Here is a 23,997-nt window from a genome sequence, read left to right as displayed (position 1 = left end):
CTGGATTACTTTTTTTTTTTTGAAATGTAATTATGCTAAAGAATTTCTGACTTAAGTGAGGAAGCTTCACTATGTTTCTTAGTTGAAAGCAAGATCTAGTCCTAAGGTGCCTTAATATTTCCCCTACTTTATCATATGGATTCTCTGGGAGATAGTAAGTAAGTGACATAGAAAGGGAAAACTGGCAAGGGGGGTTTTTCTGTCTCTTTCTCTTTTTGCTCAATTTATGCATGCTACCTTTCTCTTCCCACTCCTCCTACTTCCTGCAACTGTTGAACAAGTAAGAAAGTTCCAGTCTTAGATTCCCATTCTATCTATACACATAACAATGCAAGATTAATTCTGGTGGAGATTCTTGAGTGTATCAGAGAAGCTTAGGAGTTGAAAGAACATTGAGTCTGTGTCAGCATATGGCTGCTACTCTGAATCTCTCTGTGTTCTATCAGGATTACAATAAAGAGGGATGTATGGTGGGCTTGGAATCCAAAGAATGACAAGTGCAGATAAAGGTTGTTTTAATGTGTAGACATATGGACTCTGGGCTTCCCAGGTGGCGCTAGTGGTAAAGAACCCACCTGCTAATACAGGAGACATAAGAGACGCAGGTTTGATCCCTGGGTTGGGAAGATCCCCTGGAGGAAGGAAAGGCAAACCATTCCAGTATTCTTGCCTGGAGAATCCCATGGACAGAGGAGCCTGGTGGGCTACAATCCATAGAGTAACAAAGAGTTGTATATGACTGAAGCAGCTTAGCACACAGCATGCATGCATGCATATGGGCTCTGGGTTGATGGGAGGTGTTCTCTTATTGCTGCTATTTAAGGCAAGTACTCCTTCCTGGGAAGGACTTATGGGAAATAGAATTCTAACATAATATTATATAAAGTCCTGATTCTGGATCTCAAGGGCCAAGCATAAGGGACTTCTTAGTGGCTGGTAAGACAGAGAGTGAGGTAGTAAAAGTGAAATTAAAGGAAAACTAACTTGTCAACCATTTAGCCTCAGAGAGCCTTCCTTCTGGATTCCAGAACTCTGATTCACATGCATTTAGAGGGAATGGTTGGGGGGTGGGTAGTGGAGGTTATCTTCTTTGTATGCCTAACATACAGATTATTTCTGAACAGACAGAAGACTAAAGATTGTTTTCTTTGCCATTAGACCCTAAAGCTCAATCCTGACCTCCTGTCTTTGCCTTGTTTGGAGAACCTTGGCCTGGACAGGCCTGTTCTCAGGTCATTCCCCCAACTCCCTGCATGGCCCCAACCTCCATGGCTGCCTTGGCTTTGGATGGCCATTTGATCCCTGACCAGCTCTGCAGGGTTCTGCAGAGTGGATCCAGTTAGTGGGGTCAGCAAGATGTCAAACTGTCTTTTTGTGTTGATGTAGAGAAATAATTGCTGTGTTGTGCCATAAAATTTGGCTGAATATTTGCAAGTGTATATTTCTCTTGCCAGCTCTAATTGTGTTAAAGTTTCAAAGTATGAAATCAGTATTATAAATGTTTTCTTAAAAGTTTGATTTGCTTAAGTAGCAGAGTATTTTTTTTGAAAAGAAGCATTCAAGTAATTTGCTATAAAAAGTACAAGAAATAGATTTTGAAATTACTGTAAAGTCCTAACCATCTAACATAACTATGATGACTATATTAGCATTTTCTAGATTTTTCTAACTATGTTTTATAGTTGTAATCATAGTATAAATAAGCTTTCATTTCCAGTTTAAAAGTCTAGATGTTTTACTATAATAAAGTTTTCCCATTTCATTTTGACTTTTTGTGTGTGTGATTGTAATTTAAGACTAGAAATTATATTTGAGAAAATGTTATAGTTAACTTAGTAATTCAGTTGATTTTATATTTTTTTCCTCTTAAGGTTTGTGTAAGTGAAGTGAAGTGTTAATCACTCAGTTGTGTCTGACTTTTTGCAACTTCATTGTCAGGCTCCTCTGTCCATGGGATTCTCCAGGCAAGAATGTTGGAGTGGGTAGCCATTCCCTTCTCCAGAGAATCTTCCTGACCCAGGGATCAAACCCAGGTCTCCTGCATTGCAGGCAGATTCTTTACCAACTGAGTCACCAGGGAAGCTATAAATTTTGCATATATAGTTTTAATTTTATCATATTTTATTTTATTTCCTTAAATGGCAACCCACTCCAGTATGCTTGCCTGGAGAATCCCATGGACGGAGGAGCCTGGTGGCCTACAGTCCCCGGGGTCGCAAAGAGTCGGACATGACTGAGCGACTTCACTTTCACTTTATACCTTAATTCCCTCAAGATGACATTTTACCTCAAAAAAGATGACTCATGAGCTGCATTACTATTAAATTTCGTTCTAAAAATATTGTCACCAAAAGTTATTTTTTAAACTTCTGTTTTATTAGGTAGTATTATTTTAGTTTCTTTGGTAACATTTCCTGGTAATCCATGCATAAAGAGGAGAAGGGAAGTGATGACCACTAAAGTTAGATATAAAAGTGCTTTAAAATGTGCTCCCTGACACTGAGAAGTTGCTTTTGTCCTATAGCTGTGGTAGGTGCCAGACCTCTAGGGATGGATCTGCAGAGTCTTGCCCCCAGTCCTGTAAACCCAGAGGAACACTGGGCAGAGGAGACTGATGTAAGAAATGCAGATGTGGGTGATCTTTGTTTTAAACCTTGATGTTTTCATAAATCCATGATTTTTGAAATGTTATTCCTGCTAATACAGGTAAACAACAAAAGCTTTTCTTTCTCTGTTTCTGTGTCTGTTTCTCCGTTTCTGACTCTGTCTCTCTAAGTCTCTCTGTCTCCTTGTCTGTATGTCTCTGACTCTCTGAGTCTCTTCTAGTAAGTCAGTAATTAACAGACACTTTACTGCCTCATTACTGCTTTTTCTAGTCTGCAGGTAACTATTGTTTACAAGTATACTGATAGTGAGATGCTTAGAGATGACTGGGGATGGAATTTGGGAACTGGTTAATAATAAAAGCATTAGTGTTTTTACCACAAATTCTTTCCTCCACCCACTGAGTAAAATTTGGCAGGGAAATTTGTAGTAGAAATCATATATAACTATTCTTAAGATACAATAATTAACATTTTAGTAGTCATTTTGGGGATGCAGTTTTCATTCCTTTTCTCTCCTAACTATTTGAAATGTTTCAGAAGAAACTTGATGAGAGTACTTTCTTCCATTGGTTTCAATTAAAGGAAGGGAAAAAACCCAAATAGCTTTTTGGTTTACTGCTGAAGTATATCTACTTGGCTTCCAACTGCATTGATCCCTATTGAAGTGGCTGTTGCTATAACAGATTTACCTGATAAGCAATTCTGTAGTCTGCTAAGGAAAACCATTCTTTGGGGAATGAGTCCATTTACTTTGTGTTTTTAATTAAAGGTGTCTAGTGCTGGAGTGCCTGTTGCTTTTATATTTTTCAAACATCACAAGTCAGTTCTTTTTTATTTTTCTTAATGTAGGGTCTGATTTACATTATTTTTTTTTTTGTCGTTGTTAATTGGAATCAGGCTGTAACACATTCAAAGAACAGACTTAAACACTAAGCAGTTTTTCCAGGCAGCTTTTATAAATCTGTCCTCAGTAGAAATTTGGGAGAATTGTTCCTCCAGGGACTGGTGTAATTTCCAGCTCTGAGTTCTGTTATATTCAACATATAATGGCTCACAGTGTGAGCTACTTCTAGTCTAAATAAGTGCTTAGGACATATCTCAGGGTGATTAATGACTGTGCAAAAGGTAAACACAACACTTTGTAGACTGAAGACCAGGACAAACCAGTCTGATCTGTTCCCTTCCCTGGCCTCTTGGCCCAGGTCCCCTTCCTGGGTTATTCTTGTTGCTGATTTAGAGAAGTCTCCATGCTTTTTTCTGTAGAGTATGTTGGGGTGTAACAGGAGGACTGACCTGAGAAATCAGGAGGTTTGTATCAGAACCAAGGATAGTACATTGTCTCTAATACATTTTGATGTATTATTAGATGTTATTATGTTAGATGTATCTCATTATCACAGCCTGTAAAGAATTTTTCCCCCATATTTTTCTCAGCCAGTGTATTAGCTACTGTCTGCAATCTTGTGTATATTTGGTAAGTATTAGCCAGTGATGTTCTCTTTCAAGTGTTTGATAATAATAATAAATAGACTAAAGCTCAAGACTGAGCTCTGTGGCTTTGTGCAGGATGGCTCCTTTCTGCTTGATAACAATGCATTTATCACCTCTTTTTCCAGTATAGAGCTTAGACTAGTCAGAAAGTGACATCATTATGTTATTATCTATCCCTCAATTCTGCACATTGCCCATAAAGGTAGTACAATAGATTTTACAAAATGCTTTAGTGAATTATGGACAAATTATGAATGGTATCATTCCCTTTATCTATTGTTCTGGTACTTCTAGCTTTTCTTTGGAATTACTCAGAAAATATTCATTTAAATTTAAATTCATTTAATAGAATTTCACTGAAGACTTAGAAGCATTGATTTGGAGGACTTTTTACCTCAATTTGTTAAGTTTTTAAAGTAATGGGACTGTGTTTGTCCTTGTGTTCATGTATTACGCTCATTTTTATTATTCTCATTGTCAGCAAATAGCACATGGATCATTCAGCTGTTCATTCAACAAATAGTTTTAAGTACTCGAAAGGAAATCATATACTCCTCCAAGTTTTCTCCATAATTTAAGGGTATAATTTGTTTGGACTAGGAAGCTGGAATTAATTCAAGATTGCTATTAATTTAAGCCTAAGCGCTTGACTGAGGTCATTTCATAAATCATGGTAGAGTGTTATTCTAACCACACAGAAACTAATGCCTGTTCTTTCTTTAACCTTTACTCCTTTGGCCAGGAGTCTCTTCTGAGCTAGCTGCCAAAGCTCAACATCAACTTTCCACCCTAGTTATTGATCTCATTTCAGAATCAGTCTCTGTATTACTAGTGCTAGTCAGGGTCAGCAGGAATATTGTTTTGAGAGAGCTGGTCACACATTTCATTAGGGTAAAATATGATTGTTCTGACCACTCTTCTCTTTAAATTGATTTGCAGTGTTTTGACAGAGCTCTTGCAAGCCTGTTCTCTAATAGAGGACAAAAGATAACCATTTTCTTAGATAGTTTTTCATCGTTTTGTTATCTCAATCTGAAAGTGGCTTGCATTGACAGCTGCTGCTACTGTTAATGTGTTATTTTCTTTTGTCAATGTACTGTGACTGACTTTTATTTGAAGGGCTCATACAAGTTACCTTGGATTATACTTCACAGGTAGTATTTCTTAAACTTAGCTCCAAGTTAAACTTCCTATGTTTCCTTTACTGAATTACTATTTTCCCCCCTCAATCAACTGAAGCAGACAACTGTTTTCACCTTAGTGAAACTTTTCTTTCACGTTCACACTCTTGTGCCGTACTGTAAGAAATAGACTTCCAGGCAGCAGATCATGCACTGTCTTTCAGTTACAGAAGGTTAAAAAAAAAAACTTTTCTAAAGAAATCTCTATTCCTGTGGTATTATTGCCCTCTGCAACAAAGGGGTACCCAAGTGGACATGGTCAGATCTTTTTAAGGCAATGTCCTTAATTCTCATTAAAGTCTATGGTCTCCTTATACATAATTTCTTAAAATTTAGAGTTTGTTGAAACATGCGTATCTGCACTTAAATGGCATTGTTGAGTAGTTTTTGACATAGCCCTTTTCAGGAAGGGAACAGTCTTGAACTCATTGGAGCCCATGATTTGGAGAAATAATATTTGAGGAAGATTACTTAAAAGATAACTGATCCTTTTTATCTCTAGGTTCCCATATTATCTAAAATCTATCTCCAGATCAAACCAGATCTTCAGAGACTAGCACAGGAACATGTCAGTTTTTCTCCCAAAGAAATTGCTTTATTGAATTAAATTACACTGGGAACTGCATGTTGCATTTATTACTAGAAAGCTTAGAACCAATTTATGGCTCTCTAATATGAAGTATATAAATGTTTATGGTAAAAATATTTGAGTTTTATTTCTGCCTCTAACTGATGTCTTTATTCTCATTTTTCTCTTTCTTTCCCTCTGATTTTACACTTGTGGAATTTTCTTGTGGCTAATGTATCCTTTCAGCTGCTTTTAGTCTTTTCTAGAAAAGAAAGGAGACAGATCTAAATAGATACATATAAAACATCTTTAAGTGGAAAAGAATAGTTATGAAAGAAATAAATTTGTTTTTGAGCTTCTCTTGAACTTCTGGGTTTAAATACAGTATTTTTGCTGCCTTAAATAAGATGTACTGGTAAATGCTGTTAGTAGACATAAATAAATTTGTGTTTAAATTACTCACAGATATCATAAAACTTTACATATGTTGCCTTGAGCAGAATCTTATGCACTTGTGTATTCAATAATTTAGTACATTGGCATTTGTAATTAAGATGTAGTATCTCATAATAGCAAATTATTTTAATATCTAATTATTTAATATTTAATTGATGCTAATTGCATATTTAATATAGTTTAAAGGTTTACATGTATCATTACACTGGTTAAATTCTACAAAGCAGACATTGCTTATATATAATACCCCCATTTTGGAAGCTTGGTTGGTTTTGGTTTGTCTGAAAGAACAAAGAAAAATATATTGTGTGCAAAGAAAAATATAATACTTAATATGGAAAGAACCTGGAGCATTGTTTATAATATGTCAGATGTAGCAAGGTATCTTTTTAGCCCAATGAAAAATTAATACTTGAGGGTACCTTAGAAAGCATTTTGTCCAGCCAGCTTTCTCGTTTTATAGGTGACAACAATTTGGGGCCTAAATTTGCCACATTTGTGATATTGTACAATGAATTAATGACAGTGGGATTTAAAGTCCTGACTTTCAATAATAAATGCCCTTTGTATTGTGTCATGTCTCCTATTGTTGTGGTTTATTTTCATTCCAGAACATTTGAATATTAAATCCCCATGTAAAGTCTACTCATTGAACCGTGCTTACCTCCTGCCATAGAGTTGAGTAATCTAATCCTTATTCCCTGTGATTACCATCAGAAATGTCAACTCCTAGTTTAATATCTTTCTCCTTTCAGTCCCTCACTATTGTAACCATTCCTAAAATTAATGCACTGCCCTCACTTACCAATTTATTAGTTCTTTTCTCTTTACAGACAAATACACCCAGATAGGGGCTATAGGTACTTGAACCCTTCTTTACCCTTTTTAGGTAACATTATGGAACTTACTGTTGGTTATAAACAAAGAACCAAAAATTCCACAAATAAATAAAAATATAGAGTAAACCATCTCAGGGCTATGAGCATTCTGCTTCATCTTGAAAAAAGTAAACAGAAATATATATAGAGAAATAATTCTTGCATTGTTGCATGCAAAGTAAGAGCACAGGCTTCAGAACCATTTGAATTCATTTACTGAGCTCTATGAAATTAGTCCTGAGTTTGATCTCTGGGTTGGGAAGATCCCCTGTGAGAGGGCATGGCAACCCACTCTAGTATTCTTGCCTAAAGAATCCCCATGGACAGAGGAGCCTGGCGGGCTACAGTCTGTGGGGTCGCAAACAGAGACGGCTGAGTGACTAAGCATAGCACAGCACAGCATGTGAAATTAGTCAACATTTGTGAAGCTTAGTATCTTAACCTCCAAAATAGATTTAATACCTGTATCTTAAGTGTGCTGTTAGAAAATAAAATGAAGCAGTGTCATGTACTGTACATGCTATTGAAACACATAGTAATGTAGATGGTAAGTGTTCACACTAGTGTCTGATGTATTGCAGTCATACAGATTTACTTATTTGTCATTGGGGCAGGAGCGTAACAGAGCTTATGGTGTAAATGAGTTGATAATATTCCAACATGCTTTCAAATGTGATTCTATTGAATAATTTTAGTTATCAGACCTCAGCATCAACAAAAGGGCCAAGTTCACTCATACTGCTTTTGTTGGTTAGCTTAAACCAGAAATTTGCCTTTTAACATTTTTCATGATAATTGAAAATGGTACGGACAGATATTTACTTTATCTAAGTGAAATCAGGCTATTTCACTTACTACTCTTCCATGAGCTGGCCTACAAATTTAATGGTGAGACAAACTACTTCTGACTTTCAGAAGGTATTTCTGAATCATCTGTTTGGACCCAGAATAAAATGCTTTCAAGTCTATTTCTGTGGTGACCAGTGGAACAACCTGGGCTTTTTATTTGAGTGTGAATGCCAGTGATTTCCTCTGCAGACATATCTACCAATGGGACAGACATAATTTTAAATTTATTTAGGGGACTTGTAAGCCCCAGTAAGCAGTTCACTATGGCTGGATAGTAAATTTGAAAATGATCAAGAATTTTCAAGTTATGTTTTTAATAATTACTGAGATGTCTTTATAGGGTCATAGTAATAATTTACTTAACCAAGCATTTGATTATAGTTGTAGTTTTCTGATTTTTGTAAAATGACAGTTTCTTTAGAAGATGAAAAATATTTATCAGAGACAAAGTCTAGGCAGGGAGAATATACCCTCTGGTGTCCTAGGAATGCACTTCTTTTAGGAAAATAAAACAGTAACAATTTGGTGATGCAATTTAAAACATCTTATTTATTTGAGATTGTAGGTCATTATTATTTGAAATAGTGGGTCTATTCTATTGGCCAACATTTTAAAGATTATAATTGCATTGTAAAGTAAAGTAAAAGTAAAGTGAAGTCGCTTAGTTGTGTCCTGCTCTTTGCGACACCATGGACTGACTGTAGCCTACCAGGCTCTGAGGAGCTTCTCAGTCCATGGAATTTTCCAGGCAAGAGTACTGGAGTGGGTTGCCATTTCCTTCTCCAGGGGATCTTCCCAACCCAGGGATCGAACCCTGGTCTCCCGCATTGCAGACAGACGCTTTACCGTCTGAGCCACCAGGGAAGCCTATAATTGTATTGTAAAGGTAGAATTTAAACATCAAGGAGAGTACATCATGCGAAATTTAAACATCATGGAGAATATATTATGTGAAATGCTGGGATGGATGAAGTACAAGCTAGAATAAAGATTGCTTGGAGAGATATCAATAACCTCAGATATGCAGATGACACCACCCTATGGCAGTAAGTGAAGAAGAACTAAAGAGCTTCTTGATGAAAGTGAAAGAGGAGAGTGAAAAAGCTGGCTTAAAACTCAACATTTAAAAGACTAAGATCATGGCATCCAGTCTCATCCCTTTATGGCCAATAGATTGGAAAACAATGGAAAGTAACAGACTTTATTTTCTTGGGCTCCGAAATCACTGCAGATGGTGACTGCAGCCATAAAATTAAAAGATGCTTGCTCCTTGGAAGAAAAGCTATGACCAACCTGGACAGCATATTAAAAAGCATAGACATTACTTTGCTGACAAAGGTCCATCTAGTCAAAACTATGGTTTTTCCAGTAGTCATGTGTGGATGTGAGAGTTGGACTGTAAAGAAAGCTAAACACCGAAGAATTGATGATTTTGAATTGTGGTGTTGGAAAAGACTCTTGAGAGTCCCTTGGACTGTGAGGATATCCAACCAGTCAATCCTAAAGGAAATCAGTCATGAATATTCATTGGAAGGACTGACGCTGATGCTGAAACTGCCAATATTTTGGCCACCTGATGCAAAGAACTGACTGGAAAAGACCCTGATGCTGAGAAAGATTGAAGGCAGGAAGAGAAGGGGACGACAGAGGATGAGATGGTTGGATGACATCACCAACTCGATGGACATGAGTTTGAGTAAGCTCTGGGAGTTGGTGATGGACAGGGAAGCCTGGCATGCTGCAGTGCATGGGTTTGCAAAGAGTTGGACACAACTGAGCGACTGACATGAGAGGTTAAACATTTGCCTTTTACAAAATAGGAGCTTGATTTTTAGTGGTTTATGTTGTTTTTACTCTTATTGTAAACTATGTTCACTAATAATTGAAAAAGGAACCGTGGCTTATCTGTATACACACACACACACACACATACACAGACACATATATATATATATTGGGGAAAGAGAATATAAGTTTATAATAATAGTTTTAAATTTTATTCACTGCATTATTGTTCATTTTGATGGTGAGAAGAAAGCTTGTAAAGTTCATACTATTGTGGGACTTTTGAGACATTACAGTAGTAAATTGCTTCTTTTGCGTTGATTAATATTTCGTGTATCCTTACTAGAATTCTTCTTAACTGGGTATTCCATGAGTGTATTCAAGGGAGATGATTCTAGATAGTCTTGTATCCGAGATACATGACTGTTTTTCCATCTCACACGGACATCCTTTGGTCTAGAGTTCAATGTTAAAAGTGATTACAGCTGAAGACATTGCATGTTAGACTGTAAAGCTGAAGGAGTTGTGAAGACTCAGGGTTAAACTCTGGGTTCTGTGTATAACTAAGTTGTCCAGTTTTGATCTTCTGCTGCTTGTAAACTTAATTTTACATACTTCATTAAGGTAGAGAATGTATGATTTTGCAACAGGGGGATTTTGGACTTCACAAAGTTTAAATACTGCTGCTTTCCGAAATACTTGATATATTCTTTAATGTCATACTAAAATTCCATTGTTTATTATTTTTAACATTTTCATGACTAATCCATGTGTGGTTAAATCCCTTATAATCAACATATGCAAAACTATATGATTGAGTTTAGAGTTCTTGTTTTAGAAGACTGAATTGTTAATATAGTTAAGGGTGCTGTTAATAGTCCAATACTTATTTCCCTAATAAACTTCCAATTAAACCTCTCAGTTTGATATTAATTTTAAGTGCATTTGTTCCATCTTTCCCAAATAGAATGAATAAACTTGTGAAGTTTGCTAAAAGCACATAGCGTTGGCCAGAGATTATATAATAATAGTCTTGGAAGAGAACCAGAGATATTATAATCACAGTTCACTGACTATGAGTAATGATTTCTTCAAAGTTGAGAACAACATGTTGTGCTAGTGTTTTTTGAATCCTTTAGACTTTGATCGAGGAGGGGGGCTTCAGAGCTTAGGCCAAGGTGCCAACAGAGATTTGCACCTGATCAGACCTTTCTTTCTTTCTTTTTTTGTTTTGAGTAGATAATAGGTGCTTCTGCCAGAAAACCAGATCAAAGCCTAGCAGGGGAGATTACTACATTAGTTTTATCAGCCACCTTTCAGCTACAGCTCTTATAACGCTGATAACAGGGTGGGGGTGAGTGAAATCATCTGTTTTCAACCTCCCTGTGGTGCTTTCATCATGATTTGTTTAAGTACCACGGAGGACCATGTCTACAGTGAGGACACCTGGTCGGTCCCCTCTCCATCGCTGTCAAAATTTAAAGCACTTAACTAGTAATCACTGCTCTGACTCTAAGGCAATTGGGTACCATGTTTTGTTTGGTTTTAACTTGGCAACTGCTGTGGCTTCTTTGGCACCTGGTCCTCTGCCAGCCATCTCAGTTACCTTGGATTAACTTCAGATGAGTGGTTTTTTTTTTTTATGAAATTTGTCTTTCTCTCACTGTTATCAAGGCAGAAGGTTGCAGTTTCTGTTCTGTCCTTCCATAGACTGTAGCACTAAGGCAGGCTTGTGTGTGTGTGTGTGTGTGTTTTCTTTATAATTTCCTTCAAGGCTGTCCTTGATGATAAGGACCTGAATGAAGGATGTCTTCCTTGCCACAAGTTGACAATGGCCAACTGATGCAAAGAGCCAGCTTATTGGAAAAGATCCTGATGCTGGGAAAGATTGAGAGCGGGAGGAGAAGAGAGTGACAGAAAATGAAATGGCTGGATAGCATCACTGACTGAATGGACATAACTCTGGGAGATAATGAAAGACAGGAAAGGCTGGTGTGCTGCAGCCCATGGGGTCGCAAAGAGTTGGACATGACTTAGTGACTGAACAACAACTGAAAACAAAGCAAGAGTTGGCTTCTTGATGCCTGACTGGTTCAGTGATTCCTGTATGACAAGATTTGTTTTGTATGACAAATTTGTTTTATATGACAAAGCCATTTGTATGACAATGGCTACATTTAAACAGAATGCTTCCTGGGATGGTTTTACTTCTATTTTTTGAGTGCAGAAATAAGTTAAAAATTTCCTTAGTAGCATTTTAAATAAATGTGTACTATCTAAATACTCTTTTAACTACTCTTCAAAAGTGCATTCTAAAAGTTAAGACTCCTGGGTGCTCATAGTGTACATTCCATAGAGACATGTATATATATGATGTTTCTGAGTTTTCTGGCATCTGTACCATATGTGGAAATGTGCAGAAGGCCGCTCTGATGTGGAATGCATTTAGTTTGTAGCACGTTGGCTCTTCTATTAGTGTTTACTAATTACTCATGCTCATTGCATATAGTTTTGTAAAGTAGGGGAATGAATGTTAAGTATATTGATCTTTCAGCCAGTTGAACTCAAAGTTCTAATACTGAAATCTTTTGAATCCAGTTTAACCTATATGTCTCTCTTTTTTTAATCTGAGAAAAATATGATGTTGCAATTTAGACATTTTCTAAGGTTTCCTCAGTACTGAAATTTTAGATGACTTGGAATATAATTTTACTATTTAAAATGATTATGCTGTGTGCTGTGCTTAGTTGCTCAGTAACGTCTGACTCTTTGCGACTCCATGGACTGTAACCCACCAGACTTCTCTGTCCATGGGGATTCTCCAGGCAAGACTACTGGAGTGGGTTGCCATGTCCTCTTCCAGGGGATCTTCCTAGCCCAGGGATCGAACCTAGGTCTCTTGCATTGCAGGTGGATTCTTTACTCTCTGAGCCTCCAGGGAAGCTCAAGAATACTGGGGTGGGTAGCCTGCCCCTTCTCCAGGGGAACTTCCTAACCCAGGAATCTAACCGAAGTCTCCTGCATTGCAGGCAGATTCTTTACCAGCTGAGCTACCCGGGAAGCCCTAAAATGATTATATTTATACATTAATAATATTTGTACATTTGCATTTTTTTCATAATGTATGATTGATATCATCATGATTTGTTGGTGTCAGAAACTACCCAACTTACAGCATCATTCCTATGGGAAAGCCTAATGCTCTTTACAGCTATCTGTAAGATGTGGTTTCTGGGAAACCCATCATGGGCCAAAAGTAAAGGCTACCTGCTATGGGTTAAAGATAATTGACTAGAAAGTAGATTCAGTGGAAGGGAAAGTTAATTCATTTAAAGACTTTTCTTGTTGCCACCGAGAATGCTAAATTGATTTTGCCTTATTGCATAGAAAAACTGCATCCCATTCACTATACTAGAGGAGTCACTTTTGGAGAATATATTGCCTTCTAGTTACTACATCAGTGATTTTAAGATATTTAAAAAACAACGATCCCAAATTTAACGTCTGCCCTTTCTTATCCCTAGGACTTATGCAGGTGGTAAAGGAAATGCATGTAAATAAAGAAAGAGTTTGCATAACTGTAGCTGGCTACTCTATACTTTCAGTTATCAATAGTTTAGATCTTAACTGTTTATATTTACTCTTTATACTCCAACTGTGTCCAATTTTTGTGTTTATATCAGTACCACATCATTCTCATAATCTATCTAGTTGGAAATGTTGCAGTTGAAACTGACTCAACGCTATCATAACCCAAACTACTCTTCACTTTTTCATGATAGAATCAGCGTTTGAATTGCACTGTCTTTGTCATGTTTCATGTAGGGTTACATTCTTTATTCCCACCATTACCTAGATTTCTATGTCATTCTCTTATTAACTGGCCTATCCGGCATCAATATCCACATGAGGGCATCCTGCAAACTAGCTTTGAAGCATCAAACCTGTGTGCCTATTTTTCTGGCCCCCCTAATCATACCCTTTAATTGTCACCTTCTTTCGAGCCACTCCAGCCTCACCTCTGTGTTTCAACATATCTGTGTAGCTACATCTACATAACCCATATAATGTCTTTTTGTACCTTCTCCCTGTACCTTCTTTTTGTACCTTCTCTTTGTACCTTCTTCTCTTTTTGTATTTCACCATCTCTGGCTTCTTGATTGTTGACTGAATGAGTGATAGTGGCTCAGAAGTGTCTGATTCTTTTCGACCCCATGGACTGTAGCCCGCCAGGCTCCTCTGTCCATGTAATTCTCCAGGCAAGAATACTTGAGTGGGTTCATTTCCTTGATTGGTGGGATTGTCTTTATTTTAGGTTTGTAGCCAAATGTCCTGCTGTATTGCCTGATGTTATAGATAGGTACTTTTCAAATTTATTTTTTCTTCTGCTGAGCACAGGATTCATGTATTCTACTGTAACCTGTCTTCCCCCTATTGTCTTGCTCATTGCTGGGCACAGAATTAGTTGCTAAAATTAGGAATTGCTGCTTGAACCCTTAACTCAATTTAAGTACTTATATATTTTTTATTTATGCTATCTAATGATTTTTGTTTCACAGATATTTACCTATTCAGAACATTCTTAGTTTTAGTACTTAAAATATCACATAATACTTTTTATACATGTAATTTAGAAATTTAGTTTTCATGTATTTCCAGTGACAGGTTTACAGCATTTACTTGTAGCTGTTGGCTTACAATTAGTCAATTTCATTCTTGTTCTACTAATGAAGAAATTAATGAATTTAATGAATGGACTAGTTATAAATTTTTGCAGAACAGCAATATCCCAATTTTCTTTGCTTTGAAATAAAATGGACAAACTCCGGGATTTTAGAGTTGAATATGAGAGGGCATTTTATTAAACTTCCTTTATTTTATCAAAGGGAATAAATCCCTGTCCTCTGGAACTTTTCTGGAACTAATTACCCCTGAGTTTGTGAACTTAAGACACTTTTACCACCTTGTACTCCTGTCTGGTTCTAACTTGACAATGAAATCACTGATTGATGTGGTCTCTCTTTTTCTGTCTGTAACATCAGAGAGATAGCTTGTACATATGATTTTCATGAGTGTAGAAGTACAAAAAATGACTGAAGAAGATCATAGATGCACAGTCACAAGTTATCTTCAGTGACTTCATATTTTTATTTTATTGGTGGAAAGAAAATGAAAATACTAATGACTATTTCCTTCAGGAATGTTAACCCTACAGTTCTCTCTTTCCTGTCAAGGTAAGGAAAGAAATCTGAAAAGTATCTCTCAAGGCAGTACATTAAATCTTTTACTTTTGTTTTTCGAGTCATTAATAAACATTTGAATTATCTTATTTTGTCTTTAGAAAATACATAGGTGGCAAAAAAATGAAATAATAAGAATGGATTCAATATGCTGAAAATATTTTGCTTTAATGACATTTACATTTAAAGAGGACTTAGGACTCCAGATAAAGGACTGATTTAGGGGTAGATGATCATATTATTGTACTACAGTAATTTAACTAGAGCCATTATGTTTTGGAGATTGTAAAACAAATGAATTGTTAAAAATAATTTTACTGTTCACTGGGGCACAGTGATTATTACAGAATAATGGTAGTTTCTATCAGTAATACAGTTGGCAAACACAAGTAAACTGCTTTATTCTTTTCATGTCTCTGCTGCTTTGCCTTTCTATATATGGACCCTGATTCCCAGGAAGACTGAAATCAAGTATTTCTAATAGTTCTCTGTCTTATATAAACTTTAATTAATGATTCTCTCACTTTCTTTGTGTTTTTTGCTTCCTCTCATGTAAGAAATATGTCTTTTTGTGTTCAATAATGGATGACCCTTGAAATTTAGTGACAAATGTGGGTTAATTTAAGTCATCATCATCAATTTAACAGGCACCTCTAGCAATACATTTTTCATTTTTAAAAAATTGTAGCATGAAGCAAAACATGTTTCTCTGGGGAACAGCAATGATTATTAGATAATCACACACCTCTGGGCATAAGACTGGAAAGGTACAAACAAATGTATCCATTCCTTTGACACAGTGATTATTTCATAGCAACTGAGTACTTCATTGCAGTCTTCCCTGCCACTACTACTATCTCATTTTTCCTGTTGCTCTATTAGACTGAAAGAGGAATAATAGAAATTTTCTAAGGTGCTAAAACATGATGCTAATAGTTTTATGATTGTTCAGTATATATTTCAGCTGAACTTACATTTCCTTATAATCACAAGGAAATCAGAATGGTCCATTAACACAAGTAGTCTGAAAATAGATCTTTTTAAGCTCTTTTATTTATGCCTTTTCTAGTTAAACTTACCAGATCTATTTTCATAAATCTCAATTTTTAACTTATATACTATTGCTATTGACAACTTTGATGTACACCTTTGTGTGTGTATATTTGCACCATCCTTAGGATATTTAAGCAAGAAATGAATATTTTACTTAATGTTTCAGAGTCTGTATGCAGACATGGTTCCAAGACCACAGAGAAGGGAGGTTTTTTTTTTTTTTTTAATTTTTATTTTTACTTTATTTTGTTTTACAATACTGTATTGGTTTTGCCATACATAGACATAAATCAGCCATGGAAGTACATGAGTTCCCAATCCTGAACCCCCCTCCCACTCCCCACCCCATATCATCTCTCTGGATCATCCCTGTACACCAGCGCCAAGCATCCTGTATCCTGTATCAAACATAGACTGGCGATTCGTTTCTTACCTGATAGTATACATGTTTCAGTATGTTGTTGCTACTAACTGTGCAGTCTTGTGGGTTGTTTGGTCATCTATTCAGTACAAACTTTTCAGGGGAGGATGTTTTGTGACTTGTTGGTAGTGCTATATGTTGGAGGAAGAGTTACACAGTTTTAATGAGCATGGACTTTGGGATTAAATCCAGTTAGAGTAAAGTCCCAGCTGAATTACTTGCTTTCTCTTTCCTTATACAACTTATTTATTGTGTCTAGACCTCAAATTTGTTCAAAAGTGCCTAAGGGACTGTCTGGCAGATAAGTGTTCGGTGAATAGTAGTTCTTTGTTTCTCCGTCTCGTGTTTGCCATCATGTTCGTAACTTTGGTTGGACTATGTGTTCTGGATGGTTAGGTAGGTCTGATGTAGTGGTTAACAGCTTTGTATAGATCCAAAAATAGACACCCAAGCATTGTTCTATCCCTGTGGATAACATCAGTTGATCAAGAGATTCCTGAAATCCTGAAAGGTCATTGTAAATGTTTCTTGTCAACATGTTGGAGGTCTTTCCTGAGAGCTGAAGGAAGCCTCATTGAAGCCATGACCTTTCTTAACTGGACTCTAATCAGAAGTAAAGAATGGAATGAATGCCTATTCCGTGTTAGAATAGTTCACATGTTATCATGAGATCCCCTTCAAATCAGCTCTGTTTTTGAGAGAATGAAGAAGGCATATGAGAAGTTCATGAATTCTCACATAGTAAAATAATGACCTAGGACCCCAGCTTAGGTGGGTCAAGGCTGAATTATAAACCTAGTCATGGCTTTCTTGGGTTTGCATGTTTTACATATATGTGGCCACATGTTTTTATTTTCTGTTTTTATTATGGATGTGGAAAACAAATATAAATAAAGGAGAGAGATCTTTGCTCCTTTGAAAGGCATAAGTTTTAAATAATACAGCAGTTAATAGGTTTTGGTGCAGTAATCAATTATAGAAGAGTAAGGGAGAGAGTGAACATAAAATAATTCATACTTTATTGACTGACCTAAGTAACTTCCATTCTTATAAATTGGTTTTAGAAATGCATCACAGTTTGGCCTGTTCAAAGATGCATTTATGGCATGTAGATGAATCAGAGACTTTCTTCCTTTTACCATTTACTTTGTAAAGACTCATCACTGATATTGATCTGTTATTTTTTGGGTACGCATTAATCCATGGATATTTTGTTTCTGCTGGTTCCTGAAAACCTATATATCAAAAGTACCATTTCATTAGCTGTACTTTTATAATATTAATAACATAATAGCCAATCTCATAATAAATTATAAAATGTTTGATTTTGCTATTTGATAATCTCAAGAACAGAGTGAGATCTAATTTTCAGGTGAACTGCTTAGCAATTCTGCCCCCAACCTCAATTACAGTTGTCTATATACCTTCATATGCTACTTTAATTTCATGTTTTCACTGAAATCCACACGCAAGCCCTGTTGGTTAAACAAACTTGGAAATGCTTGGAAACATTGTTTGAAGGAAGCATATGAAAGCTTCTGTGTTGAGAACTGGTTTCAGTTCAGTTCAGTTCAGTTGCTCAGTCGTGTCAGACTCTTTGCAACCCCATGAATCGCAGCACGCCAGGCCTCCCTGTCCATCACCGTCTCCCGGAGTTCACGCAGACTCACGTCCATCGAGTCCGTGATGCCATCCAGCCATCTCATCCTCTGTCGTCCCCTTCTCCTCCTGCCCCCAATCTCTCCCAGCATCAGAGTCTTCTCCAATGAGTCAACTCTTCGCATGAGGTGGCTAAAGTACTGGAGCTTCAGCTTTAGCATCATTCCTTCCAAAGAAATCCCAGGGTTGATCTCCTTCAGAATGGACTGGTTGGATCTCCTTGCAGTCCAAGGGACTCTCAAGAGTCTTCTCCAACACCACAGTTCAAACGCATCAATTCTTCAGCGCTCAGCCTTCTTCACAGTCCAACTCTCACATCCATACATGACCACTGGAAAAAACCATAGCCTTGACTAGACGGACCTTAGTCGGCAAAGTAATGTCTCTGCTTTTGAATATGCTATCTAGGTTGGTCATAACTTTCCTTCTAAGGAGTAAGCGTCTTTCAATTTCATGGTGCAGTCACCATCTGCAGTGATTTTGGAGCCCCAAAAAATAAATTCTGACACTGTTTCCACTGTTTCCCCATCTATTTCCCATGAAGTGATGGGACCAGATGCCATGATCTTCGTTTTCTGAATGTTGAGCTTTAGGCCAACTTTTTCACTCTCCTCTTTCACTTTCATCAAGAGGCTTTTTAGCTCCTCTTCACTTTCTGCCATAAGGGTGGTGTCATCTGCATATCTGAGGTTATTGATATTTCTCCCAGAAATCTTGATTCCAGCTTGTGTTTCTTCCAGTCCAGCGTTTCTCATGATGTACTCTGCATAGAAGTTAAATAAGCAGGGTGACAATATACAGCCCTGACGTACTCCTTTTCCTATTTGGAACCAGTCTATTGTTCCATGTCCAGTTCTAACTGTTGCCTCCTGACCTGCATACAGGTTTCTCAAGAGGCAGGTCAGGTGGTCTGGTATTCCCATCTCTTTCAGAATTTTCCACAGTTTATTGTGATCCACACAGTCAAAGGCTTTGGCATAGTCAGTAAAGCAGAAATAGATGTTTTTCTGGAACTCTCCTGCTTTTTCCATGATCCAGCGGACGTTGGCAATTTGATCTCTGGTTCCTCTGCCTTTTCTAAAACCAGCTTGAACATCAGGGAGTTCACGGTTCACGTATTGCTGAAGCCTGGCTTGGAGATTTTTGAGCGTTACTTTACTAGCACGTGAGATGAGTGCAGTTGTGCGGTAGGCGGCCTGGTTTAGTACAAGATTATTTTATTTCTTGCCCTCTGTACGCCTTCCTGAATTCTTCCCTTTAGTATCATTTTGTTCTTAGTTGTGTAATCACTGCCCTGGTCTTCCAGACATGTTGCCTTCCCTCCTGGTGAAACAGAATCATAATTCTAGAGAGATGTTACATATATTACAGTTCAATGATTTAATTTTATAGGAGAAAATATTATGATCCAGAGAGGGTGACCCAATATCACCTGTCAGTGTCATAATCAGGATTAGAACCTGTGTCTGACTTCTGAAGCCAGTGTTCTTTAGCTCATATATAACTGTGTAGACCTTTTCAGTGTATTCAAGTTTTGACTGTTAGGCGAGCACATTATTTAATTTTTCTCAGCTTCAGGATATGACTATTAATAACTGTGCTACCTACCTTGCAGCTCTTTTGTGCGAAACAAGTAAAAGAAAGTGCATTGAGGTACTCTACATTATGGTTCTTAACAATAATGACTTGCAAATTTAGTGTACTATATAGTCCTTCAAGTTTGCTGTTAATCTGTGGTAGAGAAAAGATGCCTATATGGAAAGAGCAGGACAGCATATATCACCATTTATATGACATCATTGTTTAAAATAGCAGGTTGTTTTTCTGCAAAGGAGAGGTTAATTTTTTAATCTTTTTTTTTAAAAATTAACTTTATTCATTTTAATTGCAGGCTAATTACTTTATAGTATTTTGGTGGTTTTTGCCCTACATCGACATGAATCAGCCATGGGTACACATGTGTCTCCCCGTCCTGAACCTCCCCCCCAAGTCACATCCACAGCTGGGTGTTGCTTTGGCTCCATCTCTTCATTCTTTCTGGAGTTATTTCTCCACTGATCTCCAGTAGCATATTGGGCACCTACTGACTTGGGGAGTTCATTTTTCAGTGTCCTGTCTTTTTGCCTTTTCATACTGTTCATGGGGTTCTCAATGCAAGAATACTGAAATGGTTTACCATTCTTTTCTCCAGTGGGCTACATTTTGTCAGAACTCTCCACCATGACCCGTACATCTTGGGAGGCCCTACACGGCATGGCTCATAGTTTCATTGAATTAGACAAGGCTGTGGTCCATGTGATCAGATTGGTTAGTTTTCTGTGATTGTGATTTTCAGTCTGTTTGCCCTTTGTTGGAGAAAGATAAGAAGCTTATGGAAGCTTCCTGATGGGAGAGACTGACTGAGGGGCAAACTGGGTCTTGTTCTGATGGGTGGGTCCATGGTCAGTAAATCTTTAATCCAATTTTCTGTTGATGGGTGGAGCTGTGTTCCCTCTATTCCCATCCCACAAGTCAAGTGGGCCTTAGAAAGAATCACTACAAACAAAGCTAGTGGAGGTGATGGGATTCCAGTGGGACTCAAATCTTAAAAGATGATGCTGTGAAAGTGCTGCACTCAATATGCCAGCAAATTTAGAAAGCTCAGCAATGGCCACAGGACTGGAAAAGGTCAGTTTCCATTCCAATCTCAAAGACAATGCCAAAGAATGCTCAAACTACCACACAACTGCACTCATCTCACGTCCTAGTAAAGTAAATGCTCAAAATTCTCCAAGCCAGGTTTCAACAGTATGTGAACTATGAACTTCCAGGTGTTCAAGCTGGTTTTAGGAAAGGCAGAGGAACCAGAGATCAAATTGCCAACATCCATTGGATTATTGAAAAAGCAAGAGAGTTCCAGAATCTATTTCTGCTTTATTGACTATGCCAAAGCCTTTGACTGTGTGGATCACCACAAACTGTGGAAAATTCTTCAAGAGAAGGGAATACCAGAACACTTGATCTGCCACTTAAGAAATCTGTATGCAGGTCAAGAAGCAACAGTTAGAACTGGACATGGAACAGCAGACTGGTTCCAAATTGGGAAAGGAGTAAGTCACGCTGTATATTGTCACCCTGCTTATTTAACTTATATGCAGAGTACATCATGAGAAATGCTGGGCTGGATGAAGCATAAGCTGGAATCAAGATTGCCGGGAGAAATATCAATAACCTCAGATATGCAAATGACACCATCCTTATGGCAGAAAGCGAAGAAGAACTAAAGAGCCTCTTGATGAAAGTGAAAGAAGGGAGTGAAAAAGTTGGCTTAAAGCTCAACGTTCAGAAAACGAAGATCATGGCATCTGGTCCCATCACTTCATGGGAAATAGATGGGGAAACAGTGGAAACAGTATCAGACTTTATTTTTTTGGGTTCCAAAATCACTGCAAATGGTGACTGCAGCCATGAAAATAAAAGCCTCTTGCTCCTTGGGAGAAAAGTTATGACCAACCTAGACAGCATATTAAAAAGCAGAGACATTACTTTGCCAATAAAGGTCCCTCAGGTCAAGGCTTGGTTTTTCCAGTGGTCATGTATGGATGTGAGAGTTGGACTATAAAGACAGCTGAGCACCGAAGAACTGATGCTTTTGAACTGTGGTGTTGGAAAGGACTGTTGAGAATTCCTTGGACTGCAAGGATATCCAGCCAGTCCATCCTAAAGGAGATCAGTCCTGAATATTCATTGGAAGGACTGATGCTGAACCTGAAACTCCAATACTTTGGCCACCTGATGCAAAGAACTGATTCATTGGAAAAGATCCCGATGCTGGGAAGGATTGAAGGCAGGAGGAGAAGGGGATGACAAAGAATGAGATGGTTGGATGGCATCAGCGACTCAATCGACATCAGTTTGAGTAAACTCCAGGAGCTTGTTATGGACAGGGAGGCCTGGCATGCTGCAGTCCATGGGGTTGCAGATTCGGACATGCCTGAGTGACTGAACTGAACTGAACTAGACATCTAGGTTGCTTCCATTTCCTAGCTACTGTGAACAGTGCTGAAATGAACATTGAGGTACATGGGTCTCTCTCAATTTTGGTTTCCTCAGTGTGGACAGCAATGGGATTGCTGGGTTGTGGCAGTTATATTTCTAGTTTTTTAAGGAATCTCCTCCTGTTCTCCATGGTGACCGTACTAGTTTGCATTCCCACCAACATTATTAGAGGGTTCTGTTTTCTTTACGCTGTCTTTATTGTTGTAGACTTCTTCATGGCAGTCATCCTGACCAATGAGAGATGGTACCTCATTGTGGTTTTGATTTGCATTTCTCTAATAATGAGTGATGTTGAGCATTTTTCGTATGTTTGTTAGCCATCTGTATGTCTTCTTTGGAGAAATGTCTGGAAAATATGGACTGCTTCATGAATTTGCATGTCGGTCATCCTTGTGCAGCGGCCATGCTAGCTTCTATATTGTTCCAGTTTTAGTTTATGTGCTGCTCAGGTGAGCACTAAGTTTTGGTTTTCTTGTTAGCAGTGGATAACTAGCTTAGTATTCCAAATAGTGCCACCTTAAGCATGTTTGTATCCTGTAGGAAGAGAAGTTTCAGAAAACCACCAACCATTATTTTCATTTATACTTTAACTTACTCTTCCCTGATTCTTAACAACATGTTGGGCAGATTTCATAATTTATGATCATTTTTCAGTTATTAAAATTCCGGTCAGCCCAGTTCAAGTGTGCGTGCTCTAATTTTGCCTCTCCTCCACTCATTCTCACCTAGACTTGCAGTTGAGCTTTCAAAGGAGAGAAGCCAGTATACAGTTAACTGTTTCTTTTGTCTTTTTGCCAGTACATGGTTGGAAGTGGACATAAAGGAGGCAGAGGTCTTCTTCCTTAGTTGGACCTATGTTAGCTGTCAGGAGCAATCCCTGATTTTACTTTGAGTTTGTTTCTTGTATAGCTGTGCAAAAACTTCCTTGTACTGGCTCACACAAGCTGATTGTTAAATATTCCGAAATTTTGTGATCTTGCTGCTAAAGTAACCATTACTAATTGTGTTATATAAGTGAATTATGTTATTTAAGTAATAAATACTTAAAACTGATCATTTCCTTATTAACTTGCTGCATTTTATTGTCTGTACTCTTGATATTTATCTTTTAATGGTGCAAAATACTATATAGATGATAATATGCTACTGCTTGTCTCTTCCCTCTCTGTATTCAGTAACTTAGCATTTGTAGCTTGAGGTTGGCCATGGTGGGAGCATTTTCACCACTGAAATAATACATGTCACAAACCAGAATCTGTCATCTTTCCTGCTTTCCCAGTAAGTTGTGGAAAATTTACCAACATTCTACTGGGGTCACCAAATTACGGTTCCTCTGGTCCCTTCTGTTACCACCACCACGAGTGTCTCTCCACTAACAGTCTCCTCTTCATTCTTAGGTGATTTTTTCCAAATTCTTCTGACAGCTTCCTCATAAAGCATTAACCTCCCCTCCGCCACCCTGGAGCCATTTGCCTTCTAACAGATACTCCCAGTGCTGATGAGTGATTCTTTTAGAACCTTCTTTCTATTTGGCCTTGGCAAAGTTCCCATGGAGTAAGCCCCCGCTTCTCCTGCCTCACAGAGGTAGGGGTGCCCATTACGGACTATAGTACATTACTCTCCCTTGTGAGATCAGCTGGGGGTCAAGGTAGTGGGCGGTTTAAAGCTGGACTTACCACTGCTCAGCAAACCCTGAAGGAAGATAGGCTGTAATTGTTTATGAATTATCTAGAATGCTCCGTACTTTAGGACATTTTTTGCCTTTGGCTTAG

At 37.7% G+C, this 23,997-nt stretch overlaps 1 protein-coding gene and 1 non-coding gene across 13 annotated transcripts in view; one reads left to right on the top strand and one right to left on the bottom strand.

Moving 5' to 3' along the window:
• Positions 1–23,997, top strand: part of PTPRK (protein tyrosine phosphatase receptor type K) — a 618,756-nt gene that overhangs the window by 269,316 nt on the left and 325,443 nt on the right. The gene's annotated exons all lie outside the window — the stretch shown is intronic.
• On the bottom strand, positions 22,575–22,682 carry LOC114116276 (U6 spliceosomal RNA). The gene has a single exon (XR_003590260.1). It is a non-coding gene; the product is annotated as a U6 spliceosomal RNA (small nuclear RNA).

The sequence above is a fragment of the Ovis aries genome, chromosome 8, assembly GCF_016772045.2.
Source record: "Ovis aries strain OAR_USU_Benz2616 breed Rambouillet chromosome 8, ARS-UI_Ramb_v3.0, whole genome shotgun sequence".
Classification (NCBI taxonomy): Eukaryota; Metazoa; Chordata; class Mammalia; order Artiodactyla; family Bovidae; genus Ovis; species Ovis aries.
This window is presented reverse-complemented; position numbering and strand designations above follow the sequence as displayed.